A 23,521-nucleotide genomic window follows, 5' to 3' on the forward strand; every position below is an offset into this window, starting at 1 on the left:
CTGCGCGGGCGAAGCCGCGGGCGGAAAGCTAGAGGTCTATAAAGGATTGTAATTCTTAGTCATAAGCTATTCATTTATAAGTACTACTAAAATGTTTACAGTAAACATAGTAAACAGTTTACTAGATCATTATGTTATAATGTAATATAAACTAAAGTTATTGCATGATATTAAAGCGTTCTAGAGTCGACAATTACGAATACAAGTGTACTAAATATCACTTTAAAATTAAACTGAGCTATTCACCGCCACTTTATTTTATTAACACTTGGCAGTAATATAACACAGTGAATCTAATATAAAATCCAATTTCAGTTTCTAAAATGAATTAGACTCGTAATGAATGAAATTAAAATTGCATGCATTTTAATGTCACTTAAACACTCCCTTATCTCAACAGTGTAAGAGAAAATTAAACCTGACATCTATTTACTGGTAATGGATTATTTAAGCAATAAAACGTTTGAAAACAAAATGGCGACAATGTACATACTAAACGGGTTCCTGTAAACGTTGTATACTAAATATTTATAGCTCTTTGAAATTATGTTTTACGCGCAATTTGACGATGTCAAAGTGCATGAAAAATAAACAAGGAATATTTTATTTATATTTTAACCGCAAACACTAAACCACTTTACACATCAATAAATTAAGTTCTGCATAACGTAAACCTCTAAACATTGGAATAATCCATTAGTAGGGATTTTATACATTTACATAGAAATAATTTTCTATTATATTAAGCCCATCATTAGTTCAGATTGTTATACGCCTACAATCCACATCGGTTTTATACTTTATAGTATAGAACATAAATTCAAGAGCCATTCAATATTACATAAAATGCGTATGTAAACCGTTACACGTTTTTATTAGTGCATTACTAGTTTTGAGTTCAACGACCCTCGACAATGCACCTCTAATCAGAATAACAAATGAATCCAGTAACTTTTATAGTTAGCATAAAATAAAGCCGAATTACTCGAAAGACAATTTTAATTCTGCTTCTCCGAGTTTCATTTGGAAGTCGGGTTAAAACCCTCCGAGATATTGGAGTTTTTACGAGCTTTTTTTATTTGAATGCTAAGTTATTTGTAAGTACGTCAGTCAAAATGCGTTCAGTCAATGTCCTGTTCTTAATTTCACGGTCTAAGTACATTGAGATTATGTACTACTAGCGGATGACAAAAAGTATTGGAGCACGTATTTCATCAACTGTGTAATGAGTAAAATATATATTTAGTTGGAGATCGCCGGAATACTGATCGGTTGGAGTTTTCTTGAATTGAAACTTGAATGATGTCGGGTTTCAGTGAAATTTTATCTATACGTATATGTATACTAGCTGCTCCGCGCGGTTTCACACCCGTGGCTCCACTCCTGTTGGTCGTAGCGTGATGATATATAGCCTATATCATTCCTCGATAAATGGGCTATCTAACACCGAAATAATTTTTCAAATCGGACCAGTAGTTCCCGAGATTAGCGCGTTCAAACAAACAAACTCTTCAGCTTTATAATATTAGTATAGATATAAAAATGAAACCCGTTTCGCGTTGTCACGGCAGCACGCGTGAACGGGTGTAACGATTTCGATAATTCTTTTTTTATCATATTCCTTGAAGTACGAGGATGCTCTTATCTAAAGAAAACGAAAAAATGTAACCACGGGCGAAGCCGGGGCGGACCGCTAGTTTAATATATACTAGCACTGTCAATGTTCTATATTGTAATATATTATTAATTAATATTGCTTTGAATTAAATATAATTATGTAAATAAATCTGGAAGCAAAATGTAACCGTATTCGAAAATACATAAGTACTTTTAAACTAATGATCTCGATCTTCTAAATAATAAATAAGTATTTGATTCGAATTCCCAGAAACGGCTAATTTGCAAGAATTATTTGAATAAATCCATTACATTCCAATCCATCTAAAACTTACAATTAGTCCTAATTTTTTTTGTCAATGTTTATCTTTCGAAAGAAAAAAACATTAACGACTAATTGTAATTATGCTCCCAAAAAGGGGAACCAATTAGTACATCAAATCTGCTAAACAAAAAGGTATTGTAACAACTATACTTGTACAGTTTGATGCTCACACTTGTCCTAGTTTAAAAACATCAAGAAACTGGAAACAAAACTATTCAGCATTCAAGTTCCGAGTCGCGCCTCGGAAGTTCTTTTCTTCTAAGTCAGTTATTTTACGACTTTAACGTGTGAAAAAGTTAAGTGACCTTAGAACATTTTCATAGAAAACAGTATTTTTAACTTTGTATTGATAGTACGAATAGATTTATATTATACTAGCTTACCGCTCGCGGCTTCACCCGCTTGTCTAAAACCTAATAAATTATATACTAAAACCTTCCTCTTGAATCACTCTATCTATTAAAAAAACCGCATCAAAATCCGTTGCGTAGTTTTAAAGATTTAAGCATACAAAGGGACATAGGGACAGAGAAAGCGACTTTGTTTTATACTATGTAGTGATGATGTATTCAAATAAACATGTTTATTACCGAAAACATTGACCAACTTTCGTGATAAACAAATAATGAACATATATGTATAAGTTTAAGTATTATCCCTTGTATTACAAGTCCCGAAGGTAGTACGCGTATTGAAAGTAATGGCATTTGTTATGACTTATGATATCGTAAAAGTTTCACAGCCAATATTATCTATGATATAAAAAGACCGTTCCTATAATATGTCCTTTGGACGATGAACTTCAAGTACTTATGTTACCTTATTACTAAAGTTATATAAAAAGAAAAATGTTATTTATACCTAATCAGTATTTCACTATTAGGATTATATTACTACGACGTTCCTAAAGGCTAAATTAAGTCTTGCTATGTGTCATAAACAAAGTCCAACATTCTGCGAGAAATACCGTCACTTTGTTCAAATATGAACCGTTACTTCACATAATATAATAATTTAACAAAGACGTCTGTTTTGTATTGAAATAACGTATATGTATAATGTGCAGTGTAATATAATAGATAACAGCGTTATCGTGACTGTATTATTAGAATGTAAAGGAATCTTCCATGCGTTCCAGAATGTTCCAGAAGCGAGGGAACCAAATTAAATGAGCGTGCAATTTGAGTTGTTATAATTTAGTTCATTATAAATAATATTATGATGGGACGGAAATATCATTAGATTTGAATTAGTAGTTATAGTCTCACAATAGCTTTAAATCTATTCAATTTTTAATGCGATTGCCGGTAAAATAAGTAATACTATGCGTATTACTTAACATTTTTTTGAAACAACATGGAAATAACACATACAAATACCAATTCTCATTACCGATAAAAATACCTACTCATATATTTTTTATGTTGGGCTAAAATTAAAATTAAGTTACGTAGAGCAATTTCATGTAGCATATATACTAATATTATAATGCTGAAGGGTTTGTTTGTTTGAATCCGCTAATATCAAGAACTACGGGTCCGGGCAGAGCTAGTCTGTTATATAAGTAAAGAGGATAACACTCTTGAAATGTTGTCAAGCTACATTTGAAATTAGCAATCCCTTATCGCATTTGTATCTTAAATTCCTTTGTAACCCACAGAGCCATTCGTGGCTAAATTGTTGAGGTTGCTAATGAGCGGCGACTCACAAATTATGCGAAAACTTTAACCATTCCTAGTATAGGAAGTGTAAGTGAGGTCAGAATACCCGTGCGATACTGTTTGGGTAAATGTATTTTTGTTAAAACTTTAAAAGATTAATAAAATTTACTGGTGGTAAAATACGTGTAACCACGTTATTTTTATACAGTTCAAAGTATTGTCAATGATCATACGTAAAAAGCTGTTTCCGAACAATATTTTTTGTATTTTTCGTGCGCTTGATTATTGCATTAAATTTTTTTAAGTCAATGTAATTAAGAAAAGACGAACGCGACGTAATAATAACAACACCATAATTAAAAACTTTAAATTAATAAAATTGATGATATTATTTACTTTGGATATTTTGTTTCTTGCAATATAACAATTAATAACTCATAAATCTCTATTGTTATCTTTTCAAATAATTCATTTATAATAAGCTTTACTAACACGTACGTTACAACGACTGAAGCCCGGACATGAGCTGATTTTCTAAACTATCAAGTTTCCTTTAATCAGATATTGTACGTTAGTTTAATAATGTCATTATAAAGCCTTTCTCCATACTTAGAAGCCGTTTTTGTACCAGCATAATTAGCTTATAGTAATTCATTTAGCTTCCGCATTTTAGATAATTACGTGTCAACGGCTTGCGCGTAAATAATTTTTAATTAGTGTTTTCTGACTTGCTATTTGGGATGCTAATAGCCGGAAAATGTTTTTAATTTTAACTCATTCCTAAAGAATTTTAATGTTAAATACATCACACGATCAGTAAAACTCAGGAATTGCTTTAAAATTGTCACGTATAATGCTTAAAATTATTCCTGAAGATCGTTAAAAAGCGAGCACCATTTTATATACTTAGACATGCTTTTCTGAAAAAGCGTGCAAGTGAAGCTCATTCATTTTTTTCGTTATACATACTTGAAACAATTTTCTTATAAGCCGCGCTAAGAGCAAAACACTCGAAGTAATTGATACCAGTGCCTTAAGGTAACAATTTCTCTGGTTCATCCAATATACATTCAGTGAAATTTCCTAGTCATCTTGGTTTATTTAATAACACGTGCCACAAAGTTGTTCATATAATCTATGATGACGTCTAACGGTAGGACGCCACCTACATCGGCGAATTATGTAAATAACACACTATTATAGATCCAGACAACCACGGATGATTGCATTGATTGACTAACTAGCATGGGGGTAAATTGCACGCATGTTCCATGTTTATGTGGAGCACAGCAAGGCATTTTAATGCAGCTGAATAGCGGGTAATGAAGCATTCAAAACACGATCTACCCACCGTCTAATTTAAGTCTAAATTGGCGTGCAATTTATGATACAATTTTTTATTACATTAATGGAATTCTGCAAGTGCAAGTGCATATTATGGGATAATATTGTAAATGTCTGTTTCAATGTCGGTCAATTGAGGGATGATAGGATTATGATTGCACTAATTGCCTGCTTGTTTTGCTTGGAGCTATGATAACAAAAATAGTTATAGTTATTTTTATAGTAAATATCTTCCTCGGTGATTTAACATATATATGTATAATGTATTTTATAAATTGATAATAATATCTACTTACATCGAATTATATTTCAAACTCTAAAGAACATCTTTATTGCATTATGCAAACATTGCTTCAAAATAATGAAATCCCTGCAAAGAAATAAAACTGCAGGAAAAGGTAAACACACTTTTGTAACAAATTCAATAAATAAAATACAAAGATAGAGGAAACCTTCCAATTCTATTTCCCATAACATATGAAACCTTTTTACTAGTAACGAGAATAATTTGATATTGTAATAATGTATCTTCCACTCTCGTGTGACGTCACCGTTTGACTATCAAAATACGTCTCATGCATACTATAGTAGGCAATTATATATTCCTGTTGACTATATACGGCTCGTTTAGCGTACGCTTTTTGGTACAATATGTTTGTTCCATACCTTTGTGAAGTATTTCCTTAATAACCCAGCTCTACGAGCAATATAAAGGTATTGCGCATCGCAATTTCGAAGCCCTTTTAATTATCGCGGGTATTATACGGAGATTAACTTTATGAGAAAAGTTATTGAAATATAAGAGGCTGAGCGTGATAAATTTTTCGAAGATTAACATATTACATACCTATTCGAGGAAGGGTATTCTTATGATTTGTGAAGGTGTTACCCATGTTCGAAGAAATATGGTTAAACTTTATTATCCTTCGATGATATAACTATATTATAAATTGTGGGATTGGATTATCTTATGAATGATGTTACAACATTTTGATGCCACCACATACCTACCTACCTATTTAATACAAGTATTAACAACTTATTAAAATGCGTGAAAGTACATAATTATTATTATGTTATAAATCTTCATTGTATCCTTGTATAGCTTTATAAGAATCCTGTGATGTGCTTCCGAAGATGCTTATTATTAAAAAATTAAAATTAGTTACTATGTCTTTTATATTTAAGCCCACCCACAAACCAATAGAAAACCGAGGCGGAGTATATTCAACGTTCCACAGGTCCTATAAAACATCATTACATGTACGAAGCATTGAAATTAAAGCAATAAACAAATGTAACCTGAGGAATGCAAATAACTTGAATGGCATTGAGTTCACACTCGTAAAAAGGCTCCCATTCAAACCGCTTCGGTTACTAATGATTTCCAGGGTACTGCTAATTACTACTGAATCATTAGATAGGGTTACCACCTTGGGTTTTTAATTGTATGCTCGTTTTTGGTGTAGTTTCACGCAGTTAGGTACCTAATTAAAGGTACGTTTTGGTAGCCAATTTTAGGTAAAAGTTTGGTTTTAATCATAATCCTTGAATTTAATTTTCTTGCTCATTTTTTGTATAATCAACCAAAAATAATTCTTATGTTGTAGCTACTGCAATCTAGTACCTATAAAATATAGAGTCCTGTCAATTTCAATAAAAATCAGTTACAAAAGTTACCATCTGAAAACTAGCCAAATTGAAAAGTTAATCTCGTATACGGCGACTGAGTTCATTCTTCGCCGTTTCTTTAATCTAGCCTGAAGAAAGAAGAAAAACGGAACGAAATGGCGCGAATCGGTTCTTTTATCAATCGTCCCGGCAATGAATACCTACAATCGTTCATCATTAAAACATACAGTTCTATAGTTGTTAAAAGATACACCTTTGTACTTCTTGTAGTATAGCTATCTATTAATCAATATAGTTCCGTCTATACTCTATTATAGTCTATAGGTACTAATGTTATAAGAAAGTATTTGGGAATTTATGATTTATGGATTATGGGGCTAATCCCTGGATTGACAGAACGGATTAAAAAATGTTTGGTTATTATATAACCACGTAATCCTAATCTGTAATTGTTATAGGCTATATTTTATATTTTTATTCCGGGGCAGCCTGAAGTCTGAACGGACCGGGACGACCGCGACGGGCTTATAGGTACATAAATATATTCCTTGTGTTTATGTATGTCTATCGTATAAATGCACCTTTAGGAAGTTCTTCATAGAAGTGCGTGGGTGTTGTTACACCATTCATTGTATGAAAGGCCACAATATCTTTGTATTTCAACAGAACAGAATAGGATTTACATATTATACAGTACAGTAAGTTCCCTAGTTGTAGAAAATGCACCTTTATTCTTCAACAGGTTTTGTTAGACCAATTGTATGAGAGAAATATATAAAACTTTTCAAAACATTTTTATAATTTAAACACCAACATTGTACCTTCACGAATAAGTTGTTATTTACGTAAACCACATGCACCTACTTCTTTGTCAGTTTACAAAACAAAATCTATGCTTATCAAAATCCTAAAAATCAAAATCCTAAAAATCAAAATCCTAGTGGGGTAAGGGGCAGATGCATTATACATATTCTGTTTCACTGATAGATTTTTTTAGGGACAAGTAGGTGATCAGCCTTCTGTGTCCTACCAGACCGAAACATTTTTTTTCTTCATCTCCACCGGGAATCGAACCCACTGTACCAGGGAGGCGGTCGAGGTCTGGTTTCCCTTTAAAACGTATAAATCCTTCGCATAAATACAGAAGTCGGTTAAAAATACAGTCCCGTGTGTACACTCCATGGTCGGTGTTCGCGTCGTAAAGCGAAAAAAGTTTTATTCTGACCCATCGCCGATTTTATTGCGATTGTCCTTATTTCTTCACTTCAAAACTATTCGTGTCTCATTTATCACTACATTGAACGCTTCTTCTATTCATTTCTTTTCGATGATACGCTGTAACTTTGTTATAGATTTTTCGCTAAATGCATATAAATAAAGTTTTTTCATACAATTCTGCGTTTTGTCAGGTTATATTGCCAGGCATAATGAATTCAGTATTGAGCAAGCGCAGCTATTAAACATTCGCAACGCTTTAGTGAGTTACAATAATTCTTATAAATAGCATGGGGTATGTACCTAATTACAAGGCTCTGGAAAGATAGAAGGTAGATAAATAGGATTATTTTTTAATATTCTAGAATATTTAACACAGAATTACGTAGAGAATCGTAAAGGAATTTAAAGTGGGATTTGAAAGTTATCGAAGCAACTGAAAAACAATTTTTAAAATAATTAGGATTTTTAATTTTTATATACTCTCCGATATTTCGCACAACATTTTGCCAACAATGTAAATAAGTATTATATGTAGAACAAACACTAAAAAATAATGTTAATTCACACAAACCATTGCACAACACTAATCTATTAACAAACCCTAATAAACCCTAAAAAAAAAAGGAAAAAAAAAAGACGTTTGTCACTCGGGGACTGCCGCAGTAAAGCTATTGCATGCACAGAATTGCATGCTATGCCTTCAAGCCACACCTCCGCCGTGGGGAGCGTGAGGTTTTTTCGTTACGGAATTTCTCGATTCAGTCCCCGCGCTCAAGGCCCGCGATAGAAGATATGCAAAAGCTTAAAACTATTTGCTAATAAAATAAAGGAATTTTATATACAATAATTATTGTAAGACAGCCCAGATTAACGACCGTTTTATAAGGAAGGGAGGCTCATTCGGGTCACATAATAAGATTACACACGAGAGAAACCAAGATACTGAGAAACGCTAGTTTTATAATTATAACGTAATGCGGTAGTAATTGAAAATTTGTCGCAATTTTCCTCTTGAATATATATTTCTTTTTTTGTTTAAATACATTTTGATAGTCAAGTAAATCGTATAGACGCGTTTTCATGCAACATATTGTTGATAATATTTGGTTCTACACATTTTATGACCAATCATCTTTTTTTTTTATAATAGAAACTAAAGTTATATGCTATTTTCCCACGTAGAAAAATAATATTATGGTTATTGTTTTTTTTTTAAATTATTAAATGATTTGTTTTTCTACAACTAGTTCACTTTTGTCTGACTCATCAAAGTTATAAGTAACATTCCGTCCTTCTGAGAAAAACCATGTTTTCAGATTGATTGGGTTCATTCGATGAAATCTTGAAGAAGCTAATGCTACTCTTATTCTGTTTCCAAGTTTTATTTGTAAACAGTAAATTATTAGAGGTTCAAAAGTTACAAATTAACAAAAATAGAGAGTGAAAAGCATGTTTTAATTAAATCTATAATTTAATTACTTAACAAATAAATGAAATCTTTTAATTTTGTAGAAAAAAAGCAGCTAATACATTTAACCTTTTATTCGATTGGCCTTTGAACTTGGCTAGGGAATTTGGCACCCATTTGATCCTATAATTGTCGAACCCCACAAAATTCGTATTTGTATCCAACTTTGGTACTTTTCTTTCATGTATTAAAATGTAGGAATTTGGTGCGATAAGGGACTACAATCATTAGTAATTAATTAATACATTTTCAATGTGTGATGATTTTAACATTTTAATTCACAAATAGAAGAAAAATTGTTACGTATTTTTAATTTTATTCATTACGAAACAAAAAATAACCCCGAATTCGCTACACATATTTTTATTAATTTCATTTATTAACACAGCCATACCCATTATCAATAGAGGATGTCACATCCTAAAAAAAGTCGACAATCATTTACCAAAAAATGATCAAAATATTGTTCCAACTTAACAAAAAACACCATATATACACCATACTAGAAAAGAAGTTCAACATTCATTACACCTACATGCAGTCAAAGAGAAATTCCCGAATCATCGAAAGCACCACACGTATGTTAACTGAAACGCAGTACAAAACCGGTTGCGCAGGAGCCTGATGACTAACCACGTAATATTATTCGTTCCCGGAATGTTATCTACAATCTTGGATCCCCATAGAATTTTTTTGTGAACACCATGTGCACGGACCGGGCATCGAAATTGTATAATGATTGATGCTACAGCTACGTTTTGATTCGTTTTCTTTTATGTTATTGCTTTTTGAAACTACTGCTTCTGTGTGTGCGTACGTGTTTATATGTGTAGGGTGGTGTGTGTGTGTGTGTGTGTGTGTGTGTGTGTGTGTATGTGGGCGTGTGTTTGTATGTATAGGGTGTATACTGTCATACATTTAATTCATAGAGAAAGATTCATTCGACGTTATTAAATGCGTTTAAAAGGTCATTGTATTTGATATTAAATGCATTCATCCATTCGAAGATTAAAGACAGATACAACACTTTCTTTATTCTGCCTACGAAATTATTAAATTAGTCGGAACTCAGAATTCTGTTTTGAGAAAATGATTTAAAATCGTTTATGGTAATAATAACATTAAATTGATTTATCATAAGTCAGGTGCATTCAACATTAGTCGCGAATTATTTATTTTAAGTTTTAACAAATGTTTTTGTTTATGTAGAGAAATTTGCAATGCAATTCGTATTATTTTATTTAGCAGACGCATAGCGAAAATTTTAATGCTAGTAATTTTATGTTCTTATTTAAAAGTACAGGCATAAATTGGGTACCAGCGTCATTTTAGTTACCTAAACTCGTTTAAAAAAAATAAGGCTTATAATATGAAACAGTGTCTCGCTCCAGCTTTGTACGGATGTACTAATGAAGGAAATAAAACCAAAAACGAGTCGTTTTAACCCAATTTTATTCCTGAGCTGTATAATTTTTCAAACATATTCTTTCGTACCATCGTACAAACCTGCCCTGACAACTAAAATCATAACAAAAATTAGATGCAAGCTGAATATTTAGATAAGTGCTTTTTTTTTCTTTTTTTAATTAATAACATTTAAATGATCCCTGCATTGTTTTATAATATAAAGAATCAATTCCACCTGATAATACATTTTTTTTCTTTATATTGTTGTAGCCCACTTTTTGTATAAGCTTATATTTAAATTATTTATATTTATTGATCATAGTTTAATTTTAAAGATTAATCATAAAAATTATGTAATTAACAAATTGTTCGTAAACGTTTAATACATAACAATAGTTTATTTCCAAAACATAAGGGTTATCAAGTTGTTAATAGCCTGAAAACTTGTTGAAAATGTTAGCTCATGCAATAATAGTACATGAAAGGTGATGAAAGGTAGGTACTTTAAGAGAGCAACAGAGTTATTATTGTGTATCAAAACAACCACACGCTACCAACACTTGTAATAATATAACATCATTTTGCGTAAGCCGGCTTTAATAATGTAACTTCATTTTGCGTTTAAGTCGTGTAAATTAAAAAATAAAAATATGGAGAGGTTTTATTTTTTTTCAGAAAGATAATATATAATTATATAATTATCAATCATACATGGTATTATTGTTTTTTTTATTAAGCTATTGCATAGCTTCTATCGCGGGCCTTGAGCGCGGGGACCGAATCGAGAAATTCCGTAACGAAAAAACCTCACGCTCCCCACTCCGACGGGCGGAAGTGTGGCTTGAAGGCATGCTATGCAATAGCTTTACCGCGGCAGTCCCCGAGTGCCAAACGTCTTTTTTTACTTAGAGCTTTTGTCAACGACATCGCGTAGGTCAAAGATAGATAAATATATCCAGAAGGTATAATTGTTAAGTATCAAGGCATTTACAGTCTGTTACATAAATCATAATTATTTCCATTGAATTAAACAAGCTTAAAGTAATCGAATTATTGCCAATAACATAGTACCAAAAAGGTTTCGCGATCTCCAGAATGTGACCTAAAGTTAGGGTTGCCGCCTTTCATAAAGTGTAATTTTTTTTATGTTCTTTTTATTTATATATCTAAAAGTAAATGTAAAGATTAACTTTTTACAAATGAAGGTTTAATATACAGGTTGCTTTCTTATCAGAGAGATGAAACATATTTTAAAATAATTCAGAAATATTTAAAAAAATGGATCAGCTAATAATTCATACAGCTTCAAGTATAATAATTCCACGAATGACTACATGACCTCTATCATTTGAAGAACTTCCCACTATTAAAACAATTTACTCAGTTCATTCGCCTATTTTTTAAAATAAGAATGAAAGGAAATATTCATTATATGCCTGTAGCCCTATGTAAGGAAAGGCAAATGGATCGAAAAAGTCAATTCAATGAATTTACCAACATATTAAATGGTTCATGAAGATTGGACATGTTTCTATTACTATTCTTCGGGATAATAAGAGTTACCTTTTTTATTTTTATATAATTGTAGTTTTTTATTTACAATATAATTAACCTACATTATATTGTAAATAAAAAACTACAATTCCGTACCAAATATATTTTGGTAATGGAAATATGTTTTGGGGATGGGGAATACGTAATGTGCTGGAGTGAGAGAAATAGAAATGTTGTTAGTAATAAACTAATAATAAATAATTTGTATTTTTTAATATATCCCACTACTAAGCGCGAAGGGAATTGTAGTTTTGCATACACTGAAACATAAAAAATACTTAAAATACAAAATTACATCAAAAAATTTTTGCTAAATTTTCCTGAAAATCCATGTTTTTTTCTCTAGCTTCGTGATACCGCTTCTCTAAGGTGTGCATTTTGTCTATGAAAACATAATCTTAAACGATAACTCACGTGCTGGTGGCAAACTTGGGCGAGTTGCTTGTTATGGGTGTACAGTGTACACATAGAGTTTTAAGAATTCATCTTTTTGAAAAATAAATGCGTCTGGAATTTTTTATGTATTTTATTCGTTCTCAGCGCATTCAAAACTATAACCTCCTTTGAGCTTAGTATACCAACAGTGGGACACCCTGTATATTTATACTTTTATTATGAAACAGAATAAAAAGGGCAACGGTAAAAAAAGAAACATTCATTATTGTTAAGGCAATGTCGCTTCAAAACAAAAGTAACATTCGATTGAGTTTAACAGAACTAATAAAACCTTTACGTGAGTTTCTTTTTCAACGGTTGTTCTTAGTTTCTTTGTAGAAAACCAATTTACCCTGAGCCTTTTGATGTACCAAAGGTATCATACATAATCATTACTAGATGAATCACTAAAATAAATAAAGTTCCGAATGAAATGAAGAACCTATGTATACTGTATTTATTTTATTTTATTAATCTAGCTAGTAAATTGTGTTCCTTATTCCCGTATTTTTTAATCCTGTCATTAAACATTTTAATAAAAAATCTACGTTGCAAATTTGCATTCACGAAGCCGGCAGCGTAAATGCACATTGCATAAAAAAATATTTAATCTGTTGCAAGCCAGTGTCAAATTTAAAAGCAATTTGACATACTTTTACATGGGACCTAATTTACTTTCCGTAAAGTACTAAAGTATGTGTGGAATTTCCTGGGTCTTGTATTATAATTTAATTAATCAGTTTTTGGTATTTCTGTTACAAGTATGAAAATTTATCTCCCTTTTTCTCAATTTTATTTACTAAATATAGTCACTGTTTTATTGTTTTGTTGTTTAGGCATTTACATAGAGCTTTTTAAATTCGAACAATATTTTATAATATAGTGTTGGTAATTAACCTATTATATAAAATCTATATAAATAATCATATTTAGTTATAAAATTAACTGCGTTAAAAACAACCGACTTCAAAAACGGAAAAGTAAAAAATAAAAAAGATTTGATATTATTAATTACTACATATTATTTAGATGTGCTATTTATTAAATAGGTTTGATGTCGGTGCACGGGCTTAATACTAAGTGCTTAGTGTTTGGCACCGACTTCAAACCTATTTAATAAATAGCACATCTAAATAATATGTAGTAATTAATAATATCAAATCTTTTTTATTTTTTACTTTTCCGTTTTTGAAGTCGGTTGTTTTTAACGCAGTTAATTTTATTTAATACTTTTTAGTGTAATTTTCAACACAAATCAAACGAGCCCAAACTCGATAAAGTTGAGTCAATATATTGCTGAGTTCCTATGGCCACCTTCCGATTCCATCATCAAATCAGCTCTATGTCATGATAATGTTTCATCGCTATCCAATTTACACACTTATACAAAGTTTCAGCTCAATCGGTTACCGGGAAGTGAATCAAAGTTACTTGCTACATTCCAATTAAGTCATCGAGTACAGACAAAAATGCTCATAAAATAAAAACTACTGGGCCTAGCCGAATAAAATTTTTATGGGACCAATTCGACACCATCCTGCATCGAACAAAAAAAGAATCACGTAAATCGGTTCAGAAACCTCGGAGTAATCGGTGTACATACATAAAAAAAAAAAAAAAAAAAATATACCGGCCGAATTGATAACCTCCTCCTTTTTTTTGAAGTCGGTTAAAAATATCGTGTTGTTTAAGTTATTTATTTTAGGAATGTTCAGGTATTGTAAAGCGCAGTAATCGCATCGCGAATTTAAAGAGCAACACATGCGTCATTTCAATATTCATCCCCTATATCAGTATTGTTTATATACGGTTTACAAATACACTGCATTTTGGAATACCATATGACATATATGACATACATACATATATACCATATGACATATCTTCCATCAAACGAATATAATATAACCGTGGTGTTCTAGCATCGGGCTATCAAATCGATACTAAATTTTTAAGTGTTTCTTGTATATTATTCAAAAATGTCAGCATTTGAATTATGAATTGGGGGTACCGTTGGTTACTCGGGGTCAATGACCACGGGCCGGTCGAGTGCATCAGTGATCAGTGACTAATCGAGCGCAAAGCTGTCTGTCACTAATTTCCTTTTTAGGTTGTGTGAGCTATGACTATCATCAATTAGAAAAGGATGGGGAATATGTAATGTGCTGGAGTGAGAGAGATAGAAATGTTGTTAGTTTTACTGAAACAAAGATAATGTGGTATGAATTGCATTCAAATTTAACGCTAGTGGTAAAAAGAAGCTTTATGACTACAAATTTTTAAAGAAATAAATTTTAACTTACTTTCAGATAACAAAAAAATACAAAATTATGTTTGATTATCTGGAATAGGTACTTAACTTCTAAAATATTAAGTAGTAATTACCAGTTAGTGAACAAACTTTTAAAATATTCACTAGCATACCAGTCGAATAAGACTTCAAAATGTAAAAAACATATTACTGCAGAACCATGAATCTCATGGCCTTATTTTGGGCAAATGTTATTGGATTGCCCGAAAAATCTCATATACACAAGCAATCATCATTTCTCGGAATCGTTTCTTATTCAACAAAATCTTAAAAATTTTATCAACCTACTTCAAAAAAAGAGGTTATATTGCGGATATTTTGATACACATGTATGGAATGTATATTTTGTCAATGGTATTTAAACGGAAATTCTCTATTAATCAAGAACAAAAAAGATTAAAGATTACAAAGAAGAGCCTTTTTGAGCTTTTTGAAAAATTTCCTTCTTGAATGCGTTCAAAAATATGACTTAATATTATTGCTCTTTTATTAAATCTCATAATTTATTTTGTTATATTCACAGAATGTAACAATTGCCTAAATAAGTCGCGAACATTTTTTTCTGTAATCGTCCCGGTAAATTTTAAATTAAACAGAATTGATTTTCAATGGTTTAATTTTAAAAATAGACATTTAAAGTTTAATCCAATTTCGGACATAGTTTTAGAATGGGCGGAATTTTCATCGTATAGCTGATTGATGTGGGTAGTATAAAATCTGACTGACTTTAATAGATTCGTCCCTTACAAGGTCTACTAAAGGCCTACACAGACTGGAATACATGGCAAGGGACTATGTCGCGAGTGCACACTAGCCGCTTATATTATTATATCAGTTTTGATAATACTTTCAAGAATCATTTATTGAAGTGAAACTTCTTTATCGGGGTTGGAAAAAATAAGTTTCACTTCTAACGTGTGTACACGCACACATTTTTTTATATTAAAAATCGTATTAAATTTCGTCATAGTTTTAAAGATCTAAACATACAAAGGGACAAATAGACAGCGACTTTGTTTTATACAATGTATGTTTTGTGCTATAAAATTTCAATTTCACTGCATCATTTTGCGTAGCAATTTATGTCTTATCTCTAAATAGATACATTCGAAAATCCATTAATAAAAAAATATACCCTTGCCACACTGTCTGGGTCTGCGTAGACCTTTATTTGCTGTGTTCTGTAGCTGTAATAAATGTGATTAAACTAATCTTCAAGTCGTTAACGTACAGCTTAGTTAAGAAAATTTCATACGCTTCAAAAACGTTGAAACGGGACGAGGAATGTCCTGTTTCAAACGGGTAAAGATATTAATAATTATATTTTCGCAAAACTTGTTATGTCCTCGATTATTTTCGGGGCATAATTTTTTCGCTATTTAATCATAAATAACAATAATTATATGTTTCGATATAAAGGAAATCCGGTCCAATTATATATTATTTAAATGCAGTTTAATTTAAATACGGCAACTAAGTTTCTAAAGTTCTTCTAAAACACTGGCTGATATCAGTCTACTTCTAGAATAAGAAATCCTTTCATATAAATAACCTTATATTTACACATGGTTATGGTATTATTTTTAGAGCTAGCGCACAAGAGTAACTTTTGTCTCCGCAACTATTTTGTCTCTCCCACCCATGGGCTAGTATGAAAGTGCGCGAGTTGCGTCGCTACGTGCGCGCACTTTCATACTAGCCCATAGGTGTTGAAAATAGTTGCGGAGACAAAGTTGCTCGTGCGCGCTGGCTCTTATGCTTCATTTTCACAAAATATTTAAATAGCAAAAAAATAAACGCAGAAGATTATTATAATCATATTTAAAGCATACGTGAAACCTCCAACAAATTCAAACTTCCTTCACACTGAAGTTTGAAGTAACTCTATTCCTGATGTTCAGTAATATTATCAGGAACACAATTACTTCACAGTATCCTCTGAGGCTCTGAATAATATGCATAGTTAATTGCATCGTACGTGTAATTCGATGCAAATTACATACCTACATGCATACTGCAAGTCACTTTTCAAGTGTCATTCGGGCCGTGATGTAATTTTTTAATTTCACGCTATCGAAGTAGGCTGCACCGTTATTTTGATAAAACGAGACCCCTAAATGCACGGAAGTTGGCATTTTTAAAAGAGCCTTATACGGCATAAATTCGCTTAAAAATGCAGTTAATAGCCGACATTTGGCGCGCGTTGTATTCACCCTTAGGAACTAGACCACGCAGTTTAGGATACGACAAATTTTGGAGGCAAAAACATTGTAAATTGTAATTTATTAGCACAAGCAACTGATAATATGAAGGGTCCTTGATTTACCTAATTGGCTCGATTAGTGATTAGACATGGTGTAAATACTGAAACAAAGAGAATATTAAATTCAATTATCTGTAATTATTTTAAACTATCAGCATGTTTTTATGTATTTATCTACTTCATTGCGTATTTTTATAAATATTTTTCACTATTGATAAACACCTTAATAGTCTTAGGAAGCTTATTAGCTTTCTAATAGGGTCAGATAATAAAATTATATCACGGATCAAATTTTAAACTACATGTTTTTGTCTTTATAAACACGAATATTCCGCATGTACATATAAGTAACCGTTAATACGAAAGTGATAGATGAATGTAAAAACATAGTATTACAGCCTCAATTTGCTCGAATGCAATTTTAACCAGTGACATACATGGAGCTAATCCGCGACCTAGCGACCTGCACGGCTGCAAAATCTTAATTATCCACGCTATAGGCTAAGAGCTGCTTATGAGACTCTCTCGATAAATATGATGTATGTTTGCATGTTCATTTGTTTCCCATATCTGAAGACCTTCCCTGATCCCTGAAAGCTATTTATGTACGACGGGCGAGACCGATAGATTCATATTATGAACAATAAGGTTAAGGGTAGGTGATTTATTTTCGTAATTCATTGATATATATTAAAAAGTATTAATTATTTTTTTACTTATTATTAATTAGTTAAGCAATCACAATATATTTGTATACATGTATATATCTTATAGTTAACTTTTTAGAAACAGAAGTCAATTTGAACAATGTCTCTACTATTTTTATAAAATGTAATGACAAATACTATTTATTTGATTCCTAAGAGGAGCAGCTGGTAAGCGATGCTACATTTCAAATTAAACTAACATCACAGATGATTAGTAAAGAGTAAATTATTATGTACGTAATTACTTCACTTCAACTTTATTACCGAATGCAAATGTTAAGATCATCGCAATTTACGATAACTTTTCTTTAATATACTTTTGCCTTCAAACAACTTACAAGATAGTGGTTTATGAACAACAGTGCAATTTGGTATAAGTCATATTAATATAAAATTATTTATTTTAACACAGTGTAGTTTAGCATTATTCATTCTAAAGGGAAATAGAAAATAATAATAAAGATGTTCATTAATTTGTTTCCGAAACTTCGGGAACGATTTTTAAATTTCAATCAAAATCATTTATAGTAAATATAAAGTGTATATTTTCTGATTCCAGGTCCAAGCGAAGCCGGGGCACGTGGCTAATTATTACACGTAAAAGACAATATATATTCAAAGAGTTATAAAATAACACTTTGTTAAATTATTAATCTCTAATGCTATTAACCTTGTAGACTGCTGACTACTGCTTGCGCCTTTCATCGGCTAGACGCATTCATTTCTTTTGTATTAAACCTCACTTTATCTAAAACTTTCTTCAATTAACTTTCCTTTTCTAGTTGTTATTGAAACAATAGCTTTTTCAGCTTTGTTGAGTATTAAATTTGTTGCAGAAAAGTTTTGTTGAATGTATTTCTCAAACTTTGGAGAGGTAAAAACTCACGAATACATTTAATTAGTCTTTGTAGTTATATTTTTTATGAAAAAAAAATAAGATTTTTTATACAATTTTTAAGATACTTATATCCCAATTAAACTAAGATATTTTGTATTCTGAATTAAGTCAATATACCAAAAGCCATGTGTAACCTAACTCACATTTAAAAACAATGACACAAAGAGGAAGACCGAGGGGAATAAATCTTCTTCAGCAATTGTTTCACCAACACTAGGTATATCAAGGCGTTGCGACGAAACTAAAAGTCTTATACAGTACGTTATCAAGATTTTATCTCATTTCCAGTGACCCTTCGAAAAAAAAACCTTAATAAGCATTTCCTTTTGTTTCTCATCCATTCCATGAAAAATAGAATATTTATGAAAACACCGAGATTTTCAGCGGAAATATTCATGACCTTAAAACGAAATAGAGCTGACTATGAATAAATTACTTAATTTATTTATAAATAATGTAATAATAATAATCAGTTGAGCAGTGGTGCATATTATTACAATGTATGCATAATAAACGTTGCATAAAAAATCTTCATTTTAATAACTTCCAATTATGAAGGAGTGGCGAGTGCTAAGTTATTACGAACCCTTCACAATAATCTTATTACCCAACTATTGCAACTATTTTCGACGTTATTCTATTCTAGTTGCATTTAATTTATTGTCTAAGTGCATCAATTAGAACTCTATTAAAACGTAATAAAGACTAATCTCGTTCCCTTTTCTTTTGGGATTTTTATTGTAAACTATCAAAGTAGTCTTCATAAATTCCGATTGTTAACCGTTTGCAAAAAATTGATGGTTATTTTTGTATTTTCATTATTTCTGGCTAACGTATTGTAATTTGTAATTGTAATTACATATACATATATATAATCTTAAAACCAAACCAAATATAATCACGACAGGAATTATTTTAAAATATTAAACAGTTATCTATCTATAATTAAACGTAACAAGTTATTTTACATAATAATTTTAACACTATTTGTTTCCGATTCGACACGCCAATTTTCGTCATACAATTTTTTCCGTTAAAACAAGAGCATTATTCTGTCCACATCTTTTATAATTTCTTTCGTAAAATGAACACGATATTAGAACTTTTGCAAGTTTAAAAATAAGTTAAATATTATATAAAATAGGTCATTATAAATTAATGTTTCAGTCCTGAAATAGGATAAGACTGATTACGCCTCCGCCCTTTTAACAAATGGTGTGACGGTCAATGTTCTGATAATGTTAATTTATCAGTATCACAAACTCGATTAAAAGGGATCTTCCCTTTATAGAGTCTCTTATCTTTGCTTTAGTTAATTTTTAATTTTTAATTTTAACTATAAATAGGCAGGATATATTTATGATATTAAGGTTTTGGTTTTGTTAAGACTAATCAGCGCCTCTTCGAAAGAAGAAATCGTATGCCAAATTATTAATTATGACTAAATTTAATTTTATGAACTATTATTTTATATTGTTTGTGTAAATATTGGTTTAACCTTAAAAAGATAGAGTCCGTCAGCCGCTGCGTTTATCTTAACCATTCATATTAAATATGGTACTATCATATCCTATCCTATCCTACTTCCTACTATTCCTATTCCTACAAGTTATATTAATATTATAAATGCGAAAGTTTGTGAGGATGTGTGTGTGTTTGTTACTCTTTCACACAAATATTACTGAACCGATTACAATGAAATTTAGCACACATATAGAGGGTAACTTAGATTAACACATAGGATGGGTTTTATCCCGAAAACTCCTCGGGAATGGGAACTATTCGGGTTTTTCTTAGAAAATGCGGGTGAAGCCGCGGGCCGAAATCTAGTAGATGATAATATAAGAAAAAATGGAGTTGGAATTATAATAGAGGTTTAGAAAAGGGTTACACCCACGTAGCTACGTTATATGATCATCATTTAAATTGATTTGGTTTCCTTTATTATTAACCTATGATTTACATTTACTAGAGTCCGTTAATAGTAATAGTGTAGTCCGTTTTTAATTTATAATTTTAATTGTTGTTCTTATAATATTTTTTCCGGAATACTGTGTTTTTGGGTTATAAACTTGACAATTTTTTTCCAATATCTAATTTAATGACTTTTTAATACAACCTGTGTTTATTTAACTTTTAAAAAGTTATTTTTAAAATTAAAATGGCCAAAATATTTCAAAGTATCGTTCACGAAACCAAGCTTGACTTAAGACTTCTGGCAGAGTTCAAACATGAATAAAATATGAATTGCAGCTTTATAAATAAAGTCCAATTTATAGCAGTCATTGATTTGTTATTTAATATTTAAGTAAACCGCAATCGAGAATATTACAAAAAATATTTAACAATATTCTTAAGTTTTGTTTTCTTCATTAAAAGCTTATTTAGAATATTTTAAATTGTTTGATACTTTAAAAGGGTACACATTTATTTTTTTAAGTTTTTGTAATACTTAATTTTTGTAATATTTAATGAACGTCTTCCATTTTTACAAAGGGATGAAATTAAAATAATTATTACAGTCAAATTTAATTATAAACTGAATTCTTCGCTCAATTAATAGAGCTTTTTTATATCTATTTTCTTAGTTATCAAAGACTATATTTTTTGAATGTTTCTTTGTATGTTTCTTATCTAGGGATATTTTCCATTAACAGTGTATTTTTTTTCTTTCTATATTAAATTATTTTTTTTTTCTCAATTTATATATTTTTTTCATATCTTTTGAATTTTGGAGCTTTTTATAATCTTATATCTAATTTATGAAAGATTCTCAACTTTTGACCAAGTTTTTTGTATCTTCCTCCCACTTAATGAAAGATTGTCAAGTTATAGTTTTTTTTTTTTTTAACTTCTTTATTATTTTTTAAAAGTTCCCAATTTATTAAGCAGATTTATATCTACATTCTTGTGTATGGAAGATTTTCTTTCTTATTATTGTAAGAAATATTTATACTTCATGCAAATATAAAGAAGATAATTAAGTTTTAGAGCTTTTTGTATATTCGTGCAATTTAAAGTTGGCTTTTTGGTCTTTAGCTGTATGATGAAACAAACTTACTCAAATTTCTACAAAATAAAGAAAGTTATTTCTTTCGAAGATAATACTTTGCAAATATTTGATTGATTTGAAGTAGGTAAAAATCAGGTATAGGGGGATATATTACGAAGGAGGGACAGTCGACAGAGGTTAAATTCTTAGTCGCTACAAGTACCTATTGACTCGTCGTTAATAATAATGATGTAACTTATCGTCTTGAATGCCTCCGCTACATTGTATAGTTGTGTCTAATGCACTTAGTCATTAAGTAAACTTTAGCACTACATTTCAACATAAGAATGTTCAGTTATAACGGAATCCAGTCATCGGTTAGTCATTTAGTCCTGTTGAAAAGCTCGCCTTTGTTAAACTAAACCCTTTCGAAACAAGAGCGAAAGTTGTTGCCAAATCATAAATTAATTAATCTTATATTTACAGGTTAATGCGCTGCGGCTTCCGTAACTCTATCTTCAAAGAATCCTTTATTTACGGTGCACCTTCTTCGAATTGGTGAAACAATCGCGTCAAACACAGGCCTGATAAGAACAGACAATACCTACGTATTTTGAGACATAATGCGCCTTCTCAGAAATTATACATTTATAAACCAAAAGACAAAGCCTTTGTCGATTGGTTAATCGGGAGCTTTGTGGGTGCCGACAAGAATGCAACCGGACCATAAAGCGACATTAAGCATTACTTTAAAATCTCACTTTAAAATTATACACACAAAATTCGAATACAATGGATACATACAAAATTTTCAAAAAGTCCGTTTACTTACCGGTTTATCGGAAACTGCGGCCGACCATAGCGCGCTTCGTCAAAATAAAACTTTTTCAAAGTTCTCAACAAGTTGTCACTAGCACGATAAAGTTACATAGGTAGTCTAAGTTCATTAGATGAGTTAGAAGTGAATCCCGTGTCGTAATAGTTGTTTTTTTACCGGCGGAACAGGTTCCCGGCGTCGGAAAGTGAGTTTAAAGTTTTTGAGCGTCGGGCGAGAGCGGGCACACGCGGTCGTGCGGAGACGGTACCTCGCGGTATGAGCGACTCGAAGTGAGGCAGCTGCCGGGAGCGGGGCGGCAACGTCGCACTGCTACCCCGCTGACGCCTTTGGGGTTCGAACTTCGAGCTTCCATACTTTCCATGGAGGTACCAGAGCGAGCTTTTCCGACCCCGTATATTTTTTTTTGTCTAATTAAAAAGAAGTAAGTATCTACTAAGCGCATCATCAATCGAATTGCATTTTTTCGTTATTTTATAAGAAATGTAGAGCTATATTTTGTGTGCATTTTTATTTGAGACGTGTGCTTTATTTAACTTCAATTAAAGGCATTACATTATATTTTCATGTAGTGTTCGAAAATAATATTAGTGTCGACTTTTTATGTTTGATTACTAGTAAATTCAACTCAACAAGTCTTTTTCTTTGCTTTATAAAGTTGCCTAGATTCTTCTCTTCAGAAACACGCGTTTAGCCAATGTCTCGTCATGAGAATGGCATTTTGTTAACTTTTATGATTTTATGGTTTCATTGAGCATTAAGTGCAGTTACTATACTACTTTTATTAAGGAGAATTTTATTAGTCTATTAGGTATGCTCCTTCATATTAAATATATTATTGTAATTTTATGTGC

At 31.2% G+C, this 23,521-nt stretch overlaps 1 protein-coding gene across 3 annotated transcripts in view; it reads right to left on the minus strand.

The window, feature by feature from the left end:
* The window catches only part of LOC123705435 (carboxyl-terminal PDZ ligand of neuronal nitric oxide synthase protein), a 171,167-nt gene extending 148,255 nt beyond the window's left edge, over nt 1-22,912 (minus strand). For all 3 annotated transcript variants that reach the window (XM_045654198.1, XM_045654196.1, XM_045654194.1), the window contains exon 1: nt 22,665-22,912. The gene's annotated coding sequence lies outside the window, so the exon portion shown is untranslated. The remainder of the gene's footprint in view (nt 1-22,664) is intronic.
* Nucleotides 22,913-23,521: the final 609 nt, after the last annotated feature.

This window comes from Colias croceus, chromosome Z, assembly GCF_905220415.1.
Source record: "Colias croceus chromosome Z, ilColCroc2.1".
NCBI classification, from domain to species: Eukaryota; Metazoa; Arthropoda; class Insecta; order Lepidoptera; family Pieridae; genus Colias; species Colias croceus.